General features: G+C 40.3%; 1 non-coding gene across 1 annotated transcript; it reads right to left on the bottom strand.

The window, feature by feature from the left end:
* Positions 1 to 15,241: 15,241 nt before the first annotated feature.
* LOC132427762 (small nucleolar RNA SNORA31) lies at positions 15,242 to 15,375 on the bottom strand. The gene has a single exon (XR_009519970.1). It is a non-coding gene; the product is annotated as a small nucleolar RNA SNORA31 (small nucleolar RNA).
* Positions 15,376 to 20,276: the final 4,901 nt, after the last annotated feature.

The raw sequence follows: 20,276 nt of genomic DNA, 5'->3' as shown, positions 1-20,276 counted from the left end.
CAGCTAGTGGGCGGGACTGGCCCCAGTGTAGCTGCCTGTGGGGCCCAGCCCAACAATTCTGGGTGCACTGATGGGTGAGGTAGGCTCTCCAGGGCTGAAGCTGCTGTGGAGGGCTGCTGATCCTGCCTGAAGCTGCCTGCTGGCTATGGTGGGTTGGAACCTGCTTTGGAGGGGTACTGGCTATGGTGGACATGTGGGGTGGAGTAGGTCCTCAGGGGGTTCCTGGAGCAGTGTGAGTGGTACTAGCAAGGTAGATGGTGAATGTCAGAAATGGTGCCTATGCAGATCTCTGCCCCTTCAGCACTCATCCTAAAACTAGCCAATGAATCTTCTTCACATATGGCCCTGAAGCTTCTCAAATTGTTGCCTCTGCCCTGGGACTTGGAGTGAGTGGGTTTGTGCACATGCTCTGTAAGAGAGGAATCTTGGTTTCCCACAGCCCTCTGGCTCTCCTGGATGTAAGCCCCACTGATTTTCATAGCCAAATGTTATGGTTAAAGGGGCTTGTCTTCTTGATGCTGTTATGTGGGACTGGGGTGCTCAATGTGAGGTTCAAACCCCTCACTCCTTAGGGAGGACCTATGTGTTTATGATATCCCCTCCTACTTGTGGGTCACTACACTGGGGATGTGGGTACTGACTAGACTGTCTCTGGCCCCTCCTACCTGTCTCAGTGGTTTATTTTGAATACCCTTAGTTATAGACATGATGTTCAACTAGTCTTCAGGTCATTCTCAGAGGGAGGTATTCTATGTTTAGTTGTAGTTTTGGTGTGTCCATGGTGGAAGGTGAGTTCAATATCTTCTTACTTTGCCATCTTGATCCTGCCTCTTGATGATGGTTGTTTTCTTAAATCTTTGCCAGTTCAATACATATAAAATTAATTTTAGTCAGCATTATTTAAATTATTAAAACAACATATAATTTTCTCTTGTATATAGTCCACAAATTTTGAGCATTTGGTGACCTGGTTTAGTGAGTTTTCCCAAAACCCACATTTGGTACATTAGAGATTTCTTTTGAAAACTCTCAGACTATACATATCCTTGTAACATCCTGGGAATTAATTTTCTATTAGAGCAGTGGAGTACTGTATGGAAATCTGGCCAGAACTTGAACAAGTGTTTCCAAAAGCTCCTAAGTCAGTGTAATTAATGATCTACCCCAGATGTATCTAGTACAAGCTGGTCTTCTGCAAGAACTGTGAGAGTCCTGCTTTGGTGGTAGCATTTCTTGATAGATGTGTGTTAATGTTCCAGAGATGAACTGGAATATACTGCTTTTTGTTCTTGATTCTGCACACGAACCTGTAACCCACTTGACAAATTCTTTGGACTTAAGATGCTTTAGATAATGTATTTTGGATCATCTTTCCATGTCTTATCTCAAAATGGTTCTTATTGAAGATCTCTGTGACTTTCTTTGATGTACCAGGATTGTTGCTGGGTTGTCCTTAATACTCAGTTGAGAGAGTGAAAGTGCTAGTCAGAGCCACTTTAAAGCCAGTCCTGGGATTGTCTCTCAAATTTCCCTTGCTTTTCTATTTTCTAAGCTACCGTTTATTGAGCATCTATTGCATGCCAGTCTCCTTTCACATTTGATCTCAATTGAGCTTCAGTACCATCCAGTGGAGTTTGTATGATGATCCTTTTTCACAGGCAATAATAATCTCAGAGAGCTTAGGTCAATTTCCTAGAGATATAAAGATTGTAAGTTGTAGCCGGTAAATATACAAAGGTTCAAAATTCCTGTATAATAATTATATAGAAGCTGTAGGAATAGACAGGCCAAGGGATCTCAAGTAAACTATTGAGTGACTTAAGAAGACAACCGGGGGATCTTTTCACTATTCACATGCAGGAAAACTCTTTTACCTGCTCCCTGAAGAACATATATTGTTTTAAAATCATTTTTCACACAATCGCTTCATATGTAATCATTAGAGTCTCAAACATTTAGACTGCAGAAATTACCCAGTGACCTCAGGCAGTTGAATTTATCCCACAGATTTAGTTGAGAACCTTGAATGTCTATGCACATATGTCTTGCAAATTCTTTTGCTTTGTGGCTTAGTTGCAAGGTACTTACCCTCAGAGCAGTCCAGTGTGCCCAAAGAAACAAGGGTTGATCGTTTATGGAAATTGTCTCTGGAATATGCTGAAGGTGCTTTAAGGACATATTTTTAGTACCCTCTCTTGGAAACCTGTATGTCCACTTCCCAGGGGCTCAGAATTTTAAAGATCAGTCTTCCTAGCTTCTTCAACCTCTGCAAGCCGAGATAACCTGTTGCGACTTTTGAATATAAGTAGACTTTATTAGGCTTTAAAAGAACCGCCCAAGGGTTTTACCCCCCTTTTCATTCTAGTGTTTGGATTGTCAGGAGAAGTCTTGAGCTTTGAGACTTGGAAGGTGGTGTCTGCAAACAGACATCCTGTGGACAAAATTGTCTGCCCAGCACTCTGCGTTCCAGGATGATTGACAGGAAGCAGAGTGTGTGGTGAGGGGCGAGGATGGACTCTCTGGGCACAGTGGCTTCCACTTCTCCCAAAAAATAGCCAGGCTCCCAGGGAGCCTCACACACTCCTTTTCTGCATGCAGGTGTGGAAACTTGACTGGTTGGTGGTCGTGGGAATTAGGGAGGATGTGGGTTGGGCAGGAGGTGAAAAGAGCCCTGGTACTCAGCCCAGCAATTACAAACTGAAAACCGAAACCTTTTGATAATGCTTCTGTTTGAGGGATAGGAACATGTAGAGATGCCAAGATCTGGGACGACAGCTGAAGCAAACAATGGCCGAAAAAGTATCCGTCCAAAGAAATTATGACCTGTCAAAGCCAACACTGGCTGCTTGCGGGAACTAGGCTTGAGGCAGGTGGTGGTAGAGAGAGATCAAGGATGGTTAAAGGAAGTGAAGCAAAACTCGTAAGGAAAAGAAAACAAACATTAAAAAATTTCTTCTATTTTCCACCTCCCTCCCCCCCCCCCCGCCCCGCCCCTTGTGCAAGGCACTTTGGGAGAAAAGAGGAGCAGAAACTAATATTTTTAAAAACCTGGCTGCATGCTGGGTTTTTGAGGCAGGTATTATATTAATTTTTCCAGGTGATGAAAGTGAGGCTTAGGTTAAATAAAGTTGTTCAGTGGGGCGAAGTCAGAATGTGGAACAGTGGTATTTATGTTCTGTCCTTTGGACACGCAAAACCCTCTATTGCATTTTCCTCTATCCCTTTTCCTCCTTAAATTTGTCCAGGTTCTGCCCGCTTCCTTCTTTGCTTCAGTTCTAGTGGGGAATGTATAGAAGAAAATCTCTTTCTCTCTAGCTCAGTCTCCCACAACTTTCAATTTATATCTTCTTTTCCAGTTTTCCCAAACCTTTTCCCCAGTGTCTGAATCATCAGGCCCTTTCATATCTCTGGGTCTTTACAATGTTATTTCCTCTGCTACAGTGATGCTCTCTTCCTTTTCCCGGACACAATCTCCAGCTCACTCCTCAGAGTCCAGGTCAAATGTCAGCTTCTTTAAAGAGCTCATGCAACACACTTGCCCTTACTCCCCAAGGTGGGATCAGTACCTTTTCAACACCAGAGTCTCACACTGATTTGTGTCTATTTCTTTTATAATTATCATATCTTATTTTGCATCTAAATAGTCCTAGTTCTTACTAATCCATGAGTAACCCACAAAAGAAAACCTTAAAATTGAGTCTCGTCTTTTGATAGTTTTATGATGTCCCATTTAGGTAAATGTTAGGCTTTAATCTTCATTTCCTTTCATCTGTCTCTCCCTTTTTGTCTGAGAATTCCTGAGAGGCTATAGTCTATTTATAGCCGGTAGTTGTCCTTATGGGATTCTATAAATTAATCTAAGCATTAATTAATTAATTAATCTAAGAATTTTATAAATTAATCTAAGAAGAAAAAGTGGGCAGAGACCTTAAAGGAACCAGATAGGAAGAAAGTTCCCGGCCAATCCTCCCTTCCCTCCCTCCCTCCCTCCTTCTTTCCTTCCTTCCTCCCTTCCTTAAATATTTATTGGATATCACTTAATATGTTGGGTGCTGGGTTAGACACTGAGAACACAAGGGTGAGCAGAACCCATACTTCTTCTGCCCCTGTGGAGCTACAGTGCATGTGGAGATAAATGTTACAAGTACAACACACAAAAAATGCAGTTGTGAACTGTGATGAACTCTATGACAAAAAAAAGTCTAGGTGACTATGTAAACATAATTCAGGTGAGCCTGAGCTAGTCTGGGGGACTAGTGAGTGGTGCTTGGCAGTCTACTGTGTACTTTCAGGGAAGGAGTTAGATCAGTCTGAAAGTGTTCCCGTGGTCAAGTGGCCACTAGGACCCTAGAGGCAAGTGCTATTGCTGTTTTTCATAGAAGGCCAAGGGTGAAGGGAGCTCCTCTTTTGCCAGGGAGAAGAGGGATGGCAATCTCACGAGACAGCGCTCAATTTTGCTCATGTGGTGGAATCTCAGAAAAGCCAAGTGACTAAACATAGAAAGGGATATAGCTGGTATCCTTGTCTGCTCAGTCAGAAAAGCAGTAGAGGCCTTCCCGGGTGGCACAGTGGTTGAGAATTCATCGGCCAATGCAGGGGACATGGGTTCGATCCCTGGTCTGGGCAGATCCCACATGCTGCGGAGCAACTAAGCCCGTGTGCCACAACTACTGAGCCTACTCTCTAGAGCCTGTGAGCCACAACTACTGAGCCTACTCTCTAGAGCCTGTGAGCCACAACTACTGAGCCTGCATGCTGCAACTACTGAAGCCTGTGCACCTAGAGCCCATGCTCCACAACAAGAGAAGCCACCACAATGAGAAGCCCGCACACCGCAACAAAGAGTAGCCTCTGCTTGCCACAACTAGAGAAAGCCCACATGCAGCAATGAAGACCCAACGCAGCCAAAAATAAATAAATAAAATAAATTTATTTTTAAAAAAAGCAGAAGGCTGCTGATGAAATTCATAGATTTTTTTTCCCAGTTGCATTCAAGTTCCCCATGTCTATATGAAGAAGTCTGCTCTTTTGCTACACACACACACCTATGTATACATACATGCACACACACATATGTCATTTGCTTTGTACTGAACTCCCCTTAACTTTGTAGAAGATGAATTGTCCTTTGTTTCATATATTCCTAGGATTGCTGAGAAATAAGGGGAAATGGAGGGTGGTGGGGATGGTGGAGGAGATAGCAGGCGTGGCAGGATAGGCCACCCAGAATCATCTCATGAGTCCAAATCCTTAAGGTAATTCACAAAAGATTTCATGGGTCATAGTCATGCCCATGAACACCCCATCTGGGGCTCCATGCCCCTTTGCTCTGTGTGTGGGCCTTGCAAGTAACTTTTGATTTGGGGAGGCGTGTGGATAAAGTGTCAGAGGCAGACACTGGAGCAGAGATGACATCCCTCCAAGACACTAAAAGCCAACATGCTCTTTACCTGCATGCTTTGGGGAGTCACGGAGACAGGCTTCAACCACGGATTTATATGCAATGTGAAACTTATGAGGCATAAGCTGTTTGCCAGATGTCCACTTATCCATTTCCTTTCCTTTCCTCCCTCCCTTCCTTCCTTCCTTCCTCCTCCCTTCCTTCCTTCCTCCCTCCCTCCCTCCCTCCCTTCCTTCCTTCCTTCCTTCCTTTCTTCCTTCCTTCCTTCCTTTTTTCCTTCCTTCCTCTGAAGTGCTGTCTTGGAGAAACTTAGAATCCAAATTAGGGAAGCTCTGTTGTATTTTATTTGGATTTGAAATGGTTGTGATACATCTAGATTTGTAAGAGTTTATATTGTCAATATTTCTGTTCAGAGAACAGTCAAAATTCCACAACTTAGCATTCAAAACTTCATACACCTGGTTATTAACCACGCTCCCAGCCTTATCTACTCTGACCCAGGCAACTGGTCTCCTCATCATGCTTAGAACAGTCATGCTTCCTTTGTTTTGTTCTTACATCTTACCCGAACTGACCACCTCCACCCCCGCTCACACGCACTCCCAATTCTTTACCTGTCACTCGTCTACCCACCCTAAAAGTCGCCACCTGAGTCCTACCTGCCTCCAGCTTGAATGATCTTCCTCTTCCCTGAACTCACAGCACTTCTAGCTACTTTGTCAATGAATCCTATGTGGGTTTGTTAAAAAGCTTGTTTTGTTGGATGAGATTGTCGTTTTTGAATGTTGAGCTCAGATTATTATTTTATCTTTCTACTTTGTATTTTCTACTGCCTTGTAACCTGGAACTTGTGACCTGGAACCCTGGAACTTGTCTTTCCATTTTTGTCCCTCTAGTTGTTTGAAACGCTGCATTGTCTGTGAAAATCTTATGTCTTTACTAAATCACTTGTATATTTATTAAGAGACCACTTTCATTGTTCAAACTACCAAATGAGGCGTCAAGGAGGAGAGAACTTATCTCTACTAAAATACTATTTTTTAGAATGCTGGAGAGGATGTGGAGAAAAGGGAACCCTCCTACACTGTTGGTGGGAATGTAAATTGTTGTAGCCATTATGGAAAACAGTATGGAGTTTCCGTAAAAAAAAAAAGAGTTACCGTATGATCAAGCAATCCCACTCCTTGGCATATATCTGAAAAAGGTGAAAGTTCTCATTTGAAAAGATACATGCACTCCAATAATCATAGTGGCACTATTTACAATAGCAAAGACATGGAAGCAACCTAAGTGTCCATCAACAGATAAAGAAGATGTGACACACACACACACACACACACACACACACACACACACACACACACACACACAATGGAATACTACTCAGCCACAAAAAAGAATGAAATAATGCCATTTGCAGCAACAAGGATGGACCTAGAGATTATCATAATAAGTGAAGTGAGACAAAGACAAATATTGTATGACATAGCTTATATGTGGAATCTAAAAAATACTACAAATGAACTTATTTACAAAACACAAACAGACTCACAGACATAGAAAACAAACTTATGGTTACCAAAGAGGAAGGGATCGGAGAGGCATAAATTGCGAGTATGGGATTGACAGATGCACACAAGTATATATAAAATAGATAAACAACAAGGATTACTATATAGCACAGGGAACTAAATTCAGTACCTTGTAATAAACTATAATGGAAAAGAATTTTAAAAAGAATATATATATATATTTATAACTGTATCACTTTGCTGTACACCTGAAACTAACACAATATTGTAAATCAATTATACTTTAATTAAAAAACCATAAATTAGATTTGAATTTCAAAAAAAAGATACTGTTGGGCACATGGCTAAAAGTTTCATGATACCACCTTATTTAATCCTTCTCCAAACCTGGTAAGTCAATTATTTTTAATATTGATTTTATAGATCAAGACATTTCACTTAGAAATTTTGAGCTGTTTGCTTAGGATCATACAGAGAATGTATCAAAGCTTGGTTATATTTTTCTTCCCCACAAAAATGTGTTCATTGAAACACTCATGGAACGGATGTTCATTAAGTACCGTCATGAGTCAGGCAGTAGAGATGCAATGATGACCAAAAATCTACTCAGCTCCTATTTTCATGGTACTTCCCTGAATGGAAAAATACACGCCAACCACAATGTCCTAAAGAAATGTAAAACTGCAACTATCTTAAATGCCAAGATGGAGAGATCCATGCTGTTAAAAGAGTGTATCATAGGATGTTTGTTCTGCTCTGGGAAGGAAGGAAATATTGTTGAAATGCTTGGGCTGCAAGTGCAGGATGAGTAAGAGTTAACATAACCAGAGAGGGAATAGTAAGTATGCGGCCTGTGTCAGAGAGGAGCATGGCAAGTAAGGAAGACTGGAAGGTTCCAGCGTGGCTGGTGTATGTGTGCGTGTGTGTGTGTGTGTAGGTGTGTAGGTGTGAAGCTGGAGATATAAGCCTTTCTGTTTGTTTTTATCTTTGTCTTAAAAACATTGAATCCATTTGAGACTTTTCAGCATTGAATGACAGGATCGCTGTGGTTTCAATGTGGAGAGCGGACAGGAGAGGGGCAAGAGTGGGTGAGGGTAAAGCAGGCAGGAGACTATTGTAATAGCCCCAGACATAGACAAAAGAGTTGGCCTAGTGCAGGAATGGTGGTGGGAATGTGATGGAGAAAAGAGGCTGGGTTGGAAAACTATTTAGGTGGTTCAACTGAAAGGACTTGTTGATGGACTGGATGTGGAGGTGAAGAAGAGGAAAGTGATACGGAGGACTCTAGAAGTTTTGCCCACAAAGCTTGCTGGAGGGAAGGGTCATTATTGTATAGGAAACTGTGAATGGTGGTCAGATTTAAGGCGAACATTTATAACATTGGATTTGGATGTGTTGTAAGGTATCTTTTAGACATCTAAAATGAAATGCTAATTTGGATAAACATATCTGGAGGTTAAATGAGAGGTCTGTCCTGGAGATTTACAAGTATGAGGATCTAGGCAGAGGTGGTTATGAAAGCCATGGGTATGGATAAGGTAGCTGGAGGAGAATTGCCTGAGTGATGCGAGATTTGGATACAGTTGGAGACACTGAGGACACAACGAAGATGATACTCAGTTCCTGATTTAAAGGGACTCTCAGTTTAGTGGTCCATGCTTGGACTTGTCACATTCCAAAGTCCACAGTTTTTCATTGACATCAACCACTGAGAAAGTGAAGGCTAAAGTGAGTGGGAATCAATACTGTAATTCTTGACCTTTAAAGTGTTTTTTTTTTTTTAGTTTTGTTTTCTGAGACATGCGGTTTCCTGCCACTGTTTTGGCACATTTATTGTTGAGATTGAGAAAAGGTAGTGTGTATTATATTTGGCATTTATGCTCATTACCTTACAGTGTTTGTGTGAGCTTAGGAGGTGTAGACTTTTTACTTTGCAAACAGGAAAACAGAGGCAGGGTCAGGAGAGTTATGAGTGAGATCACCAGAGGCCCGGATATAAAGATTAGAATCTACAATATCTCAACTCCCAAAGTAATTTCCAGGCCTCTGAAGCATGCTGTCTTGACATGTTTGTGTTTTGATTTTTTTAAATTTTTTTCACAAGACTGGGAAGAGTGACTAGAAAAGGAGTTGGCATTGCTGTCCCAGAGGGACTCCTGACCTGTCCAGCATACCCTAGACTAGATCCTGAGGGTCAAATTTATTAGTAGTACCAGAAACATCTGGGGCAATCATCACATTTGCACCCTAAAAATAGTGAAGGTGAAAAGAATAAATCATTTTCATTCCAATAACGTGTAGTTCATGGTAATAGGAATAAACCATAACAAGACTAGTTTTACAGAAATTGAGAGGATAAATTCGAAAAAACAAATATTGACCTAAAGATTCTTTCAGGGATGAGTGACTCTCCAAAATGATTTGTATTCAAGGGAGTTATGATTTTTTAGTTATTAATTTGAAGAAGTAACGTTTCCATTTAACAAAAGATGCAAATATGCAGGAGGGCATATAGAGCAAAGGTCTCCACTACCATACTTCTTTCCAGAACCCAGATTCCTCCCCCGGGGTAACAGTTGTTATCAGTATTTTTATTTATTTCTTCAGAAATATTCTATGTATATCTATCTTTTACATACAAATGGTAGCCTGTGACGCATAGTGCTTTGTGCTCCATTTTTTCACTGGGATACCATTCCATGTCTGTACATATAGATCTGCCTTGTTATCTGCCTTGTTCTCTGGAATTTGCCACACAGCCTCCATGTGCCAGCATTCATTCAAGCCTTCTTATCATGAAGAAGTTGAGACCTGGTGGTTACATGTGGAGACACACAGCTGGGAGTGAGGGCACTGACAGAGTGCATGCCATAGATTTGAGGCCCCCAAGGTTTGTGGAGCCTACTAGGTGATGGTCCCACATGAGGACTGTGGAGTTTGGCGCACAACTGATTTCCCCTGAGCTGGCCTGTTTCTGGTAATATCGAGTTTTTCTCCTCCAACGGTGCTCTCTTGGCCTCACTAATGCCATAAAGGGGGATTCTCAGTTTATCTCTGGTATCTCAAAATCCTTTATCACTCTAGTGTTTACTTAATAATTCCCCCTGATGTCCAGGTATGGGAAGATTTTGTTCTACAGCGACCTCTGTCAGATCACTGCTGCCAGGGAGACTAGAGAGAAAGGAACTGTGTTCTTAAAATGTAACTCACAGCTATCAGTAAAGTTCCAGTATTTTCTAAAGTTACCCAATATCACAAGGGATTTAGACTTCTCTATTCTTGACTTTTCCATTTATCGCTCATGAATTGGGTTTTTAGAAACCATTGAGAAAACTCTGGCGGTTAAGGGTTCAGGCTTTGAAGTCAGGTATGTCCCCCGATTTTTACCTGTCTGACTTGGGGCAAGTTACTTAAGTCTCAGTTTCTCAAATGTGATGATGGAGGTAGCAATGATATCTGCTTCAAAGAGTTGAGAGAAAGATTAAAAGAGACAATAAATGTAAATTCTTAACACCGCTTGTTGCATAGAACAGCAACCAAGAAATAAATAGTTATTCGGTATGGAAGTCCCTCAAAAAATTAAACATAGAAGTACCATATGATCTATCAATCCCACTTCTGTGTACTTATCCAAAGAATTGAAATCAGGACCTTGAAGAGATGTTGGCACTCCCATGCTCATTCCAGCCCTAGTCACAATACCTAATACGTGGAAACAACCTAAATGTCCATGATAGATGAATGGAAAAGGACAATGCGATATATACACAGAATGGAATACTATTTAGCCTTAGAAAAAAAGGAAATTCTTTAACGTGCGACATCATGGATGGACCTTGAGGACATGATGCTAACTGAAAGAAACAAGACACAGAAAGACAAGTACTGCATGATTCCACTGATATGAGGTACCTAAAAGTCAAATTCATAAAATCATAGACTGCGATGGTGGTTACCAGGGGCTAGGGGAAGGGGGAAATGGTAGATTATTAATCAGTAGGTGTAAAGTTTCAGTTACATAAGATGAGTAAGCTCTAGAGATCTACTTTTACAACATCATACATATAGTCAACAATAATACCCTTAAAATTTATTAGGAGGGTAGAGGTCATGTTAAGTGTTCTTTCCACAATAAAAAAGGAAATAGTTATTATTAGTAGTATTAAGCTAGTGTTTATTAATGATAAGACAGATATAGACAGTTTATACAATGAGTGATATTTGCCAAAATATTGTCCTTAAAATGAAAACTTTTATGTCATATAGAACAGTAGCTTGTAAATATTTTCAGTAACAGCCTTTTTTTTATTAAATGACATTTTCAAATCATTCCAATTTATAAAATATATAAATGATATTAAAAGTGCTCTTAAAATGAAAAGCATTTTAAAGTTTAAATGCATATCGATTATTAAAAAGTCAGTTGATGAAAAATATGAACTTGTTTTGATGAACATAAATACTTAAACCAGTAGTTGGATGACAGTGCCAGTCTTATATCCACTTCAGCGTCCAGCTGATAGCTACATTTTATTTTATTTTATATTTTATTTGTTTTTTTGCGGTACGTGGGCCTCTCACTGTTGTGGCCTCTCCCGTTGCGGATCACAGGCTCCGGACGCGCAGCCTCAGCAGCGGTGGCTCACGGGCCCAGCCGCTCCGCGGCATGCGGGATCTTCCTGGACCGGGGCACGAACCCGTGTCCCCTGCATCGGCAGGCGGACTCTCAACCACTGCGCCACCAGGGAAGCCCTAAATTTTATTTTGATTGCAGCATATCAAGGAAATCTTGATTCATCTAGGAACATACATAGTTCAGATGATAACTTTTAAAAAAATTACCTTGCGATTCTCCAGATATGCTTCAAATAAACTGAGCTAGAAGCCTGAAAGCAGAACAATAGGAACATTTTGTTTTGAATTTGAATCATGAATAATTTGAGCAGAGAAACTGGTCACACTACTTGTCACCCAAGTCTTTTTGGTGAACACTGAAAGCATTTATACATAGCATATACAAGGCTTTCCCTATAATCAGGGGTGAAAAACTGTATTATAACATTGGTTTTCTCCAACTGGACTTATTTTGTTATTTCACGCCTCCTAGTAGTCCAGGAGGCTTGATGTAAATTTCAGGTAATTCAAGGTTTTGTCTTCTCTTTATGAAGCTATAGCTCTTTCTCCTGTGTGCCTATATGGTGCCCAGGGAGGGTAGGGAGAGGGGCATCCGGTCCTCCACTGTCAACTATTCACGCTGGTTTCCCCTGAGATACGGGTGTCCTTATCTGGCCAGTGGCTGCTCACCTAGGTCACCTACTTCTAGTCCTGACTATAAGGTCTCTTTAGGCTCAGTTCTCATTCCCTTCTTTCTCCCCTCCCCTTCCTTACCCTCTCCTCCCCTTCCTCCCTCCTTTGCCCTGTCACTGGGTCCTTCTCTGGCTCATGGGAAACATTTTGTTAAACTAACCACTTCAGCATGACGATAAATGTTGGGGAGACTCCCATGCCCTTCTGCTAGGTTATTTGTAGCTTACCTTCCTGGTCCTGCCCCTGCTGGGTGATAGAGACAGTTGGGCCCTTCAACTCTCTGGGTCCCAGTCAGGAAAGGGACAGCCAGTGTCCTCTGCTTTGAAGCCCTTCAGTCTATCTGGAATCTTCTATGGACATATCCTCTTCCAAGATTTACTCTGGGGTTTGATGCAGGGATCACAGCCACCCACACCAGCATGGAACTCACAGCCTCACCTCAGACATTCCTCTTCTTTCACTAGCCTGGGGTTCTTTCTTAATGTGAACCCACCTTGGGCAGTTAAGTAATCTCTATCTGAGTGTACTTATCTGTATGAGTAGATATGAAGAAAAATTTAGAGCAATTCAAGTATACACCCAATGATAAAAGGAGAACTGTTATTTCAAATTCAAGTATATGCACGAAGATAGAAGGAGAAATGTTATTTCCAAGTCTAGACACACAGAAGCAGTAAATTTGGTATCACATGTTATGACACGTGTTCTTGGTTTTCAAAGGGTTAAAATTTGTAGAGTAGTTTACAAAGTGGAACTCTTGTCCGAGCCCCAAATACCTTCCTGTCCTCCACTGTCCCCAGCACAGTATTGTCACCACAGTTCTCCCAGTTGCTTAGGACAAAAATCTAGGTGTTATTTTTACCTTGTCTCTGTTCCTCATTTTAAAAGATAGATTTCATTTTTTATAAAAATTTTAGGTTCACAGCAAAGTTGAGCAGAAGGTACAAGTGTTTCCATATACCCCTTGTACACCCCCTTAGTCAAATCCCTCACCGAGTGGTACATTTATTAGCACCGATGAAACTATACTGACATATCATTACCAACCAGAGTCCATAAATTCCATTAGGGTTCATTGCACTTTGTACATTCTATGAGTTTTGATAAATTTATAATGACATATAAATATATATATGACATATAAAAATATATCCACCATTATGGAATCACACAGGGTAGTTTTATTACCGTAAAAATCCTCTGTGCTCTCACTATTCATCCCTCCCTCCCGACTAACCCCTTGCAACCACTGATCTTTTTATTATCTCCACAGCGTTGCCTTTTCTAAAATTCCATATAGTTGGAATCAAACAGTATGTAGTCTTTTCACATGGGCTTCTTTCACGTAGAAATATGCATTTATGGTTCCTCCATGTCTTCTCATAGCTTGAAGGATCATTTCTTTTTAGTTCTGAATAATATTCCATTGTTTGCATATACCACAGTTTAGTTACCACACACCTACTGAGGGTCATCTTGGTTGATTCCAAGTTTTGGTAATTATAAATAGAGCGACTACAAGCATTAGTATGCAGGTTTTTGTGTAGACATAAGTTTCAACTTCTTTGGGTAAATACCAAAGAGCACAATTACTGGATTTTATGGTAAGAATATGCTTAGATTTATGAGAACCCTCCAAACTGTCTTCCAAAGTAGCTGTACCATTTTGCATTCCCGCTGGAAGTGAGTGAGAGTTCCTGTGGTTCTACGTCCTCGTCAGCGTTTGGTATTGCTAGTCTTCTGGATTTTGGCCATTCTAATAGGTGTATAGTGATATCTCATTATTGTTTTAATTTACATTTCCCTGGCGACTCTGATATGGATCATCTTTTTGTATGCTTATTTGCCATCTGTGTATCTTCTTTGATGAGGTGTCTGTTAGTCTTTGGCCCATTTTTGAATCAGATTTTTCATTTTCTTATTGTTGATTTTTAAGAGTTCTTTGTATATTTTTTAAAGCAGTCTTTTATCAGATTTTTCTTTTGCAAATATTTTCTCCCAGTCTGTGATTTGTCTTCTCATTCACTTAACAGTGAAGCAAAGCAGACATTTTTAATTTTAATGAAGCCTAACATCAATTTTTTGTTTCATGGATTGTGCTTTTGGTGTTATATTTAAAAAGTCATCGCCAAATCCAAGGTCATCTAGATTTTCTCCTGTGTTATCTTCCAGGAGTTTTATAGTTTTGTGTTTTATATTTAGGTCTGTGATCCATTTTGAGTTAATTTTTGTAAAGGGTATAAGGTCTATGGCTAAATTCATTTCTTGTTTGACATGTGATTTCCAGTGGTTCCAGCACCATTTGCTGTAAAGACTATCTTTTGTCCATTGTATTCCCCTTGCTCCTTTGTCAAAGATCTGTTGACTATGTTTATGTGGGTGTATTTTTGGGTTCTCTCTTCTTTTCGTTAATCTATGTGTCTGTTCTTTCACCAATCCCACATTGTCTTGATTACTGTAGCTTTACAGCAAATCTGTAAGTTGGGTAGTGTCAGTCCTCCAACTTCATTCTTTAATATCATGTTGGCTATTCTGCATCTTTTCCTTATCCATACAAACTTTGGAATTAAATTGTGGATATCCACAAAATAATTGCTGGGATTTTGATTGGGATTGCATTCAATCTATAGATCAAGTTGGGAAGAATTGACATATTGACAATATCAAGTCTGCCAATCTATGAACAGAGAACATCTCTCCATGTATTTTATTCTTCTTTGATTTTGTTCAGAGTTTTGATCAAAGTTTTTTATTTTTCCTCATATAGATTTCATACACTTTTGGTTAGATTTTTACATACCTATTTGTATATTTTTGGTGCTAGTAAAAATGATATTGTGTTTTAAAATTCAAATCCCACTTGTTCATTACTGATATATAGGAAAGCAATTGACTGTTTTAGATTTTTTTCTTTTTTTTTGGAGTAAAACAGGATCTTCACGGTTAAGTTTATTTCTGAATTGTAAAAATTCTGTCTCCATGTTTTCCCTGTATGTTTTTCTCTTCTTTTCCTCTACTCAGTCTTGGCTGCCACAATCGGACAGACAGAAAATGTGAGGACACTTCTTTTCTAGCATCTGTAGTGGAAACCTTAGCAGTAGATAGGAACTGCTCAGGTTTGTCAAATAGATGCATCCACATTTTTCACCATAATCCACCTACATAGTCCTTTTTGCTTTTTGAACTTGTCAGACTCATCCTTAATTAGTCTATCCACAAGGAATATTTTGTTTCCTGATCATTGCATAACTGGACGCTTTTCAACATTCAGGTTCAAGTGCTGTTTCCTCAAAGAGCCTTTTCTGATCACCCCACTGAAATAGTCTTATGCTCATATCCCCACTGCTGTTACACTATCTCTTCATCCCGTTTTCTTTCATACCTTCTTTCCACAAATAGTTATTGAATCCCCATATATGCCACGCACTGTCCTGGGCAGTAGTACAATAGAACAAGAGAACTCTGTGCTCCTGTCTCATGGAGCTAACATTCTGGTTAAGGAGACAGACAATGAACAGGTAGATACTAGATATACAGTTTATCAGGTAGAGAGAAATGTTGTGTAGAAAAATAATGCACAAAACAAAAATGCAAAGTGCTGGGCTTGAGATGAGAGAATGCAATTTTAAATGGTGTGGCTAGGGAAGGCCTCGCTGGGCAAAGACCTAAACTGGGTGACAGGAAAACCTGCTCTCTGGAAAAGAACAAATAGAGAAAACCCCAAGTGCAAAGACCCTGAGGCAGCAGGCTGCCTTAGGTGTTAGGGCAACAGCAAGGGGATCTGTGTGGCTGGAGTGGAGTGAGCAAAGGAGAGAGTCACGGAAGATGAGTTCAGCAAGCTTAGGGGGTGGGAGTGGGCAAGCTCCTGCAGGTCATTGAAGGGACTCTGGCTTTTCTCAAAATAAGATGATCCTTTAAAAGGATCACTCTGCCTACTGGGTTGAGAATAGACTATAACAGAAAAGGTAGGTGAAGAAGACCAATTAGGAGCTATTGTGATACTCCAAGTGAGAGATGCTGGTGACCTGTACAGGACGAAGGCAGTAGACGTGACGGGTAGTGGTTATTTGATAGTAGATTTGGATGTGAGATGTGAGGAAAGAAATGAGTCAGGAAAGATGGTAAGCTACTGGAAGAACAGATTGCCTCTAATGAATGGCAAAAAGACTGCAGGTGGAACAAGTTTATGAGCAAGATGGGAAAAATCAGGAGTTTGATTTTGCACACATTATGGTTAAGATTGATGTCAATGGGCAGTTGGATACCTAAGTCTGGAGTTCAGCCTGGATGTTGGTATGTATGTGTGTACATGAATGTGTAAATTTAAATATGCATATGGTTTTAAAATTAGAATAATTTAAGAAATATATTTTTAAATGAATTTGCATCATAGTTTTGCAGAATTCCTGAGGTGTAATTGCAGAACTTGCATGGAGCTCTGTTTTAAAACTTAGTCTATTGTGGCTGTAAAAGTACTACTTGATACAACCATCACAACCAATTTTTTGGCTTGTGGTGTAGCAAGAAGATACTACAGGGTTTACAGATCTATACACCAGAGGGTCTTATCTCAGTATTTCTATTCTCTTCTGTGGGATCCATTTCTCAGAAAAGTATCCAGATTTTTCTTACGTTGCTGAATATGCTGATGTGAACCATCAATACTCTTGATGGAACATTTACAATGGGACAGATCACTCATCCTTTTTAGGGTCATATTGGCATGACCCAGTGAAGGGATTTTGTGTGATGTGCTAGTTGTCATGATGTACTTTTTAAAAATAGTTTCACTGACATGAATCCACGAAAATATATTAACCTTCCTATCTTGACTGACTTGCATTTTGGAAACAGCAACTTCTCATGCTAGAGACGGTATGAGCAACAGGACTGGGTCAGGGTGAGAAAGTAAGAGCCCAGCAAGAAAGAAGGCAGTGATAGGCCTTTTAATAGTTTTTCGCAGAGCAGTGTGAAGACATTGTGCATAAGCCGGGGTTTGTACCAGCCTGGGTTGTGATTCAAGCTCTGTCACCTTATAGATGGGAAGGACGTAACTTCTCCAAACTCAAGTGCTGAGAAATAAGATATAATAGGGAATAATTATAACTCTCTAGTGAGAGGAACTAATGATCTAATGTTTGCCAAAATACTTAAAAGAGCATATAGATAGCACTCAATGAATCATGGTTATTCGTATCAATAACTCTTAACATTTAAATCCAGAGAGTTTGGTCTTTTGCCACACCTGAAAAGGGTAATGGAGAGTTTCATTGACTTACTGTTTTACACCCAATTATTTTATTTTTAAACATCATTTAATTAGCGCATGATTTTCCTCCAGAGCTTAGTTTCAGAGTGTGATTTCCTAAGTTGTGGCTTGGACTCATCAGATTCTGGGAAGGTTTCTTATGAAAGTGAGCCCCAGTCCAGGTACAGAGACATGCCTTTGAGCAGAGGTGATCTGAGAGGATTATCTCTTCATTGGTGAGCGGGACTGCTTCCCCAGGCTCGGATTTAGCTGGGACACAGCTGTAGTGAGAATGAGCCTCCAGATCATTAAATCTTGTAGTTGAAACCCTTCCACTGTACCCTTGAACGTTTGACGTACACATTTCATCTCTCTGGGCTGTTATTTGGACTTATTAAGCATTTCTGTAACATTGTTTTTTTTCTAAGTTGGCTGCACTTCATTAGCAGTTCCTCACATCACCCTGTGTAAAAGGTGAATGCAACAGTCCATGTATTATAGACAAGGAAATGGAGGTCCAAGTAAGCCTAGTGTGGTTTGCCCAAGGACACCAGAAAATTAAGCCCTGGAATTAGCAACTGAGCCCAGAGTGCCTCAGTGTCGAGTCATGGTTGACTTTATCAAGGAGACTTTTCTCCATAGATGATTCAATTCAACACATTCAAATAAAACACAAAAATAATGCCCCTCCTCTCCCTAAGAACAAAAAGAGTTTCATGATTTCATAGTCATAATGCTGTAGCCAGAGTGATCATTCTAAAATTGAATCTGATCAAGTCACGTTTCTATGAAAGCCTTGTTCTGGTTCTCCATTGCCCCGGGATAAAGTCCAATCTCCTTAACGACATACGTGGCCTGCTCTGTGCCCTTCTACATCCCTATTGCCAGTCTGGTTACTCATCCTCTCGTTTTCACTTTAGTCATCCTGCAGACTTTCCTTCTCGTAATGTGCCTTTGTCCGTGACATGTAGAAAAGACCTTCTATCTCATTTCTTTTCCTCTAGTTACATGTCACATTTTTCAAGAAGTCTCCCTACATTTCTCAAGACTGTGTTAGTTAGCCCTTCTGTACACCCCGATTGTACATGATGTTTGTACCACTTATATCACTAAAATTGTCTTAAATCCATCTTTTCCCTGAGATTGCAATCCCCTTGAGGGCAGTAATTTACCTGCTTCACTGTAGGTCCCTAGTTCCTGGCATAGTTCCTGCAAATAGTAGGGATACAATAAATATGTTTGGATGGTATGAATGAACAATATGCCTTGTGATTTGACATGTTCCATCACGCAGAATTCTAAGGTTACTACCCTTTATGTCAGACTCTGGAATAAATGCCAGAGGTACAATAGGTTATGGTTTGAAGCTTTAATGGTGAAATTGCTGGCAACTACCAAGAGGAAGGGGAGGGGAATGATGAAACTTACCAGTGAGGAAGTTCTGGCTTAAGATACATCTCATCCTGGTCCCTTGGTCTTTTATAGGTGTAATCAGGGTGACCGCATAAGTTGTCCCAACTGGTACAACTCTGTGAATGGAAATGGGCTCTTGGCAATCAGCATAGACCAGGACCATCTGAGGCAAACTGAGTGTATGGTCACTCTAGATGTATGGATTACCCCAATGTGCTGTTTGTCCTGAGCTCAATTTCTGATTCAACTGAGCCATGTAATGGGCTCAAAGCTGCTGCTGGGTGAGAGATTGCATAGTGGCACTAACTGAAACAGCTAAGGGACGTGGAACAGTCACGTTGCAACATATGATTTGACAATTCTTTTCCTGAAGTAGCTCTAAACATAGTAGTAGTTCTATCTCAGTGACAGTAGCAGGTGAGAGAGGCAGTTCGGCAGTAGTTCTATCGCTCAGTAAAAGTTTTGGCACCTGGATTTGGACATGAAGAATGCTAACTGGGGAGATGAAAAATTTCCAGATCAACCGAATTGTTCAAAGCTGCCAAGTTGGCCTGAGAACTTCCCTTTGTGAGGGAGATATGAATGATAGCCAAGACCACTCCTTAGCTGGAAAATGCAGCTTAAGCATATGTTTTAAAATGCAATGATTAAAATATTATGTTTTCAGAGCCCTTTAGTGCTCCTGAATCCATGGTTTTGGCAAACACTTAACTGTGCGGAGGGTGATTATCTTTGGAGAGTAGGATAGTAGCTTCCCAATTGCTGCAGTAGGTCTCTGCGCTGGCAAGCGTTTAGGAGGTGAAAGAGGCCGACTTGCACATTAGTAATAAAGGTGAAAATTCCTAACGCCGAGGAGGTGTTGAAATTCTGGTTAGCTTACTTTCTTGTTTTGGCAAATGTCCTGTTTCAAATGGAAGATGGCATGTTCCCATTACTACATTTCTCTTTTTTTTTCCTGATAGAATTTCTCCAAATTTATGTCCATCATCTATGCCTGGAGAATGTAATAATTCATAACTAACAACTTTATTGGCAGAATGCAATATTAATTGCACTGTAATGACCTTGGGTTGGTATGAGGAATCCTTTTGTATTAACAGAAGAGTAGGGAATGGATTTTCTTTTTAAGTATACCACAGAAACAAACATACATGGAGGGAGGAAAACAAAACAAAACAAACCCCTGTAAAGCTAGTTGAAATCAATCAAACCCTGGAATTTCACCTTCCTATCTCATCTTATTCTTTTTCTAGTTTTTTATTAGTGTCTTTTCATAAAGTCCTGAGTTGCCACCAGGTGCATTTGTAAATGGTATTCATAATTCCCTAACTCACACTTCTAGGTCAGCAGTGTAATGATGCTTTAGGACTGGGTT

Source organism: Delphinus delphis, chromosome 6 (genome assembly GCF_949987515.2).
Source record: "Delphinus delphis chromosome 6, mDelDel1.2, whole genome shotgun sequence".
Taxonomy (NCBI): Eukaryota; Metazoa; Chordata; class Mammalia; order Artiodactyla; family Delphinidae; genus Delphinus; species Delphinus delphis.
Note: the sequence above shows the minus strand (reverse complement) of the source record. Positions and strands in the feature narration are given on the sequence as shown.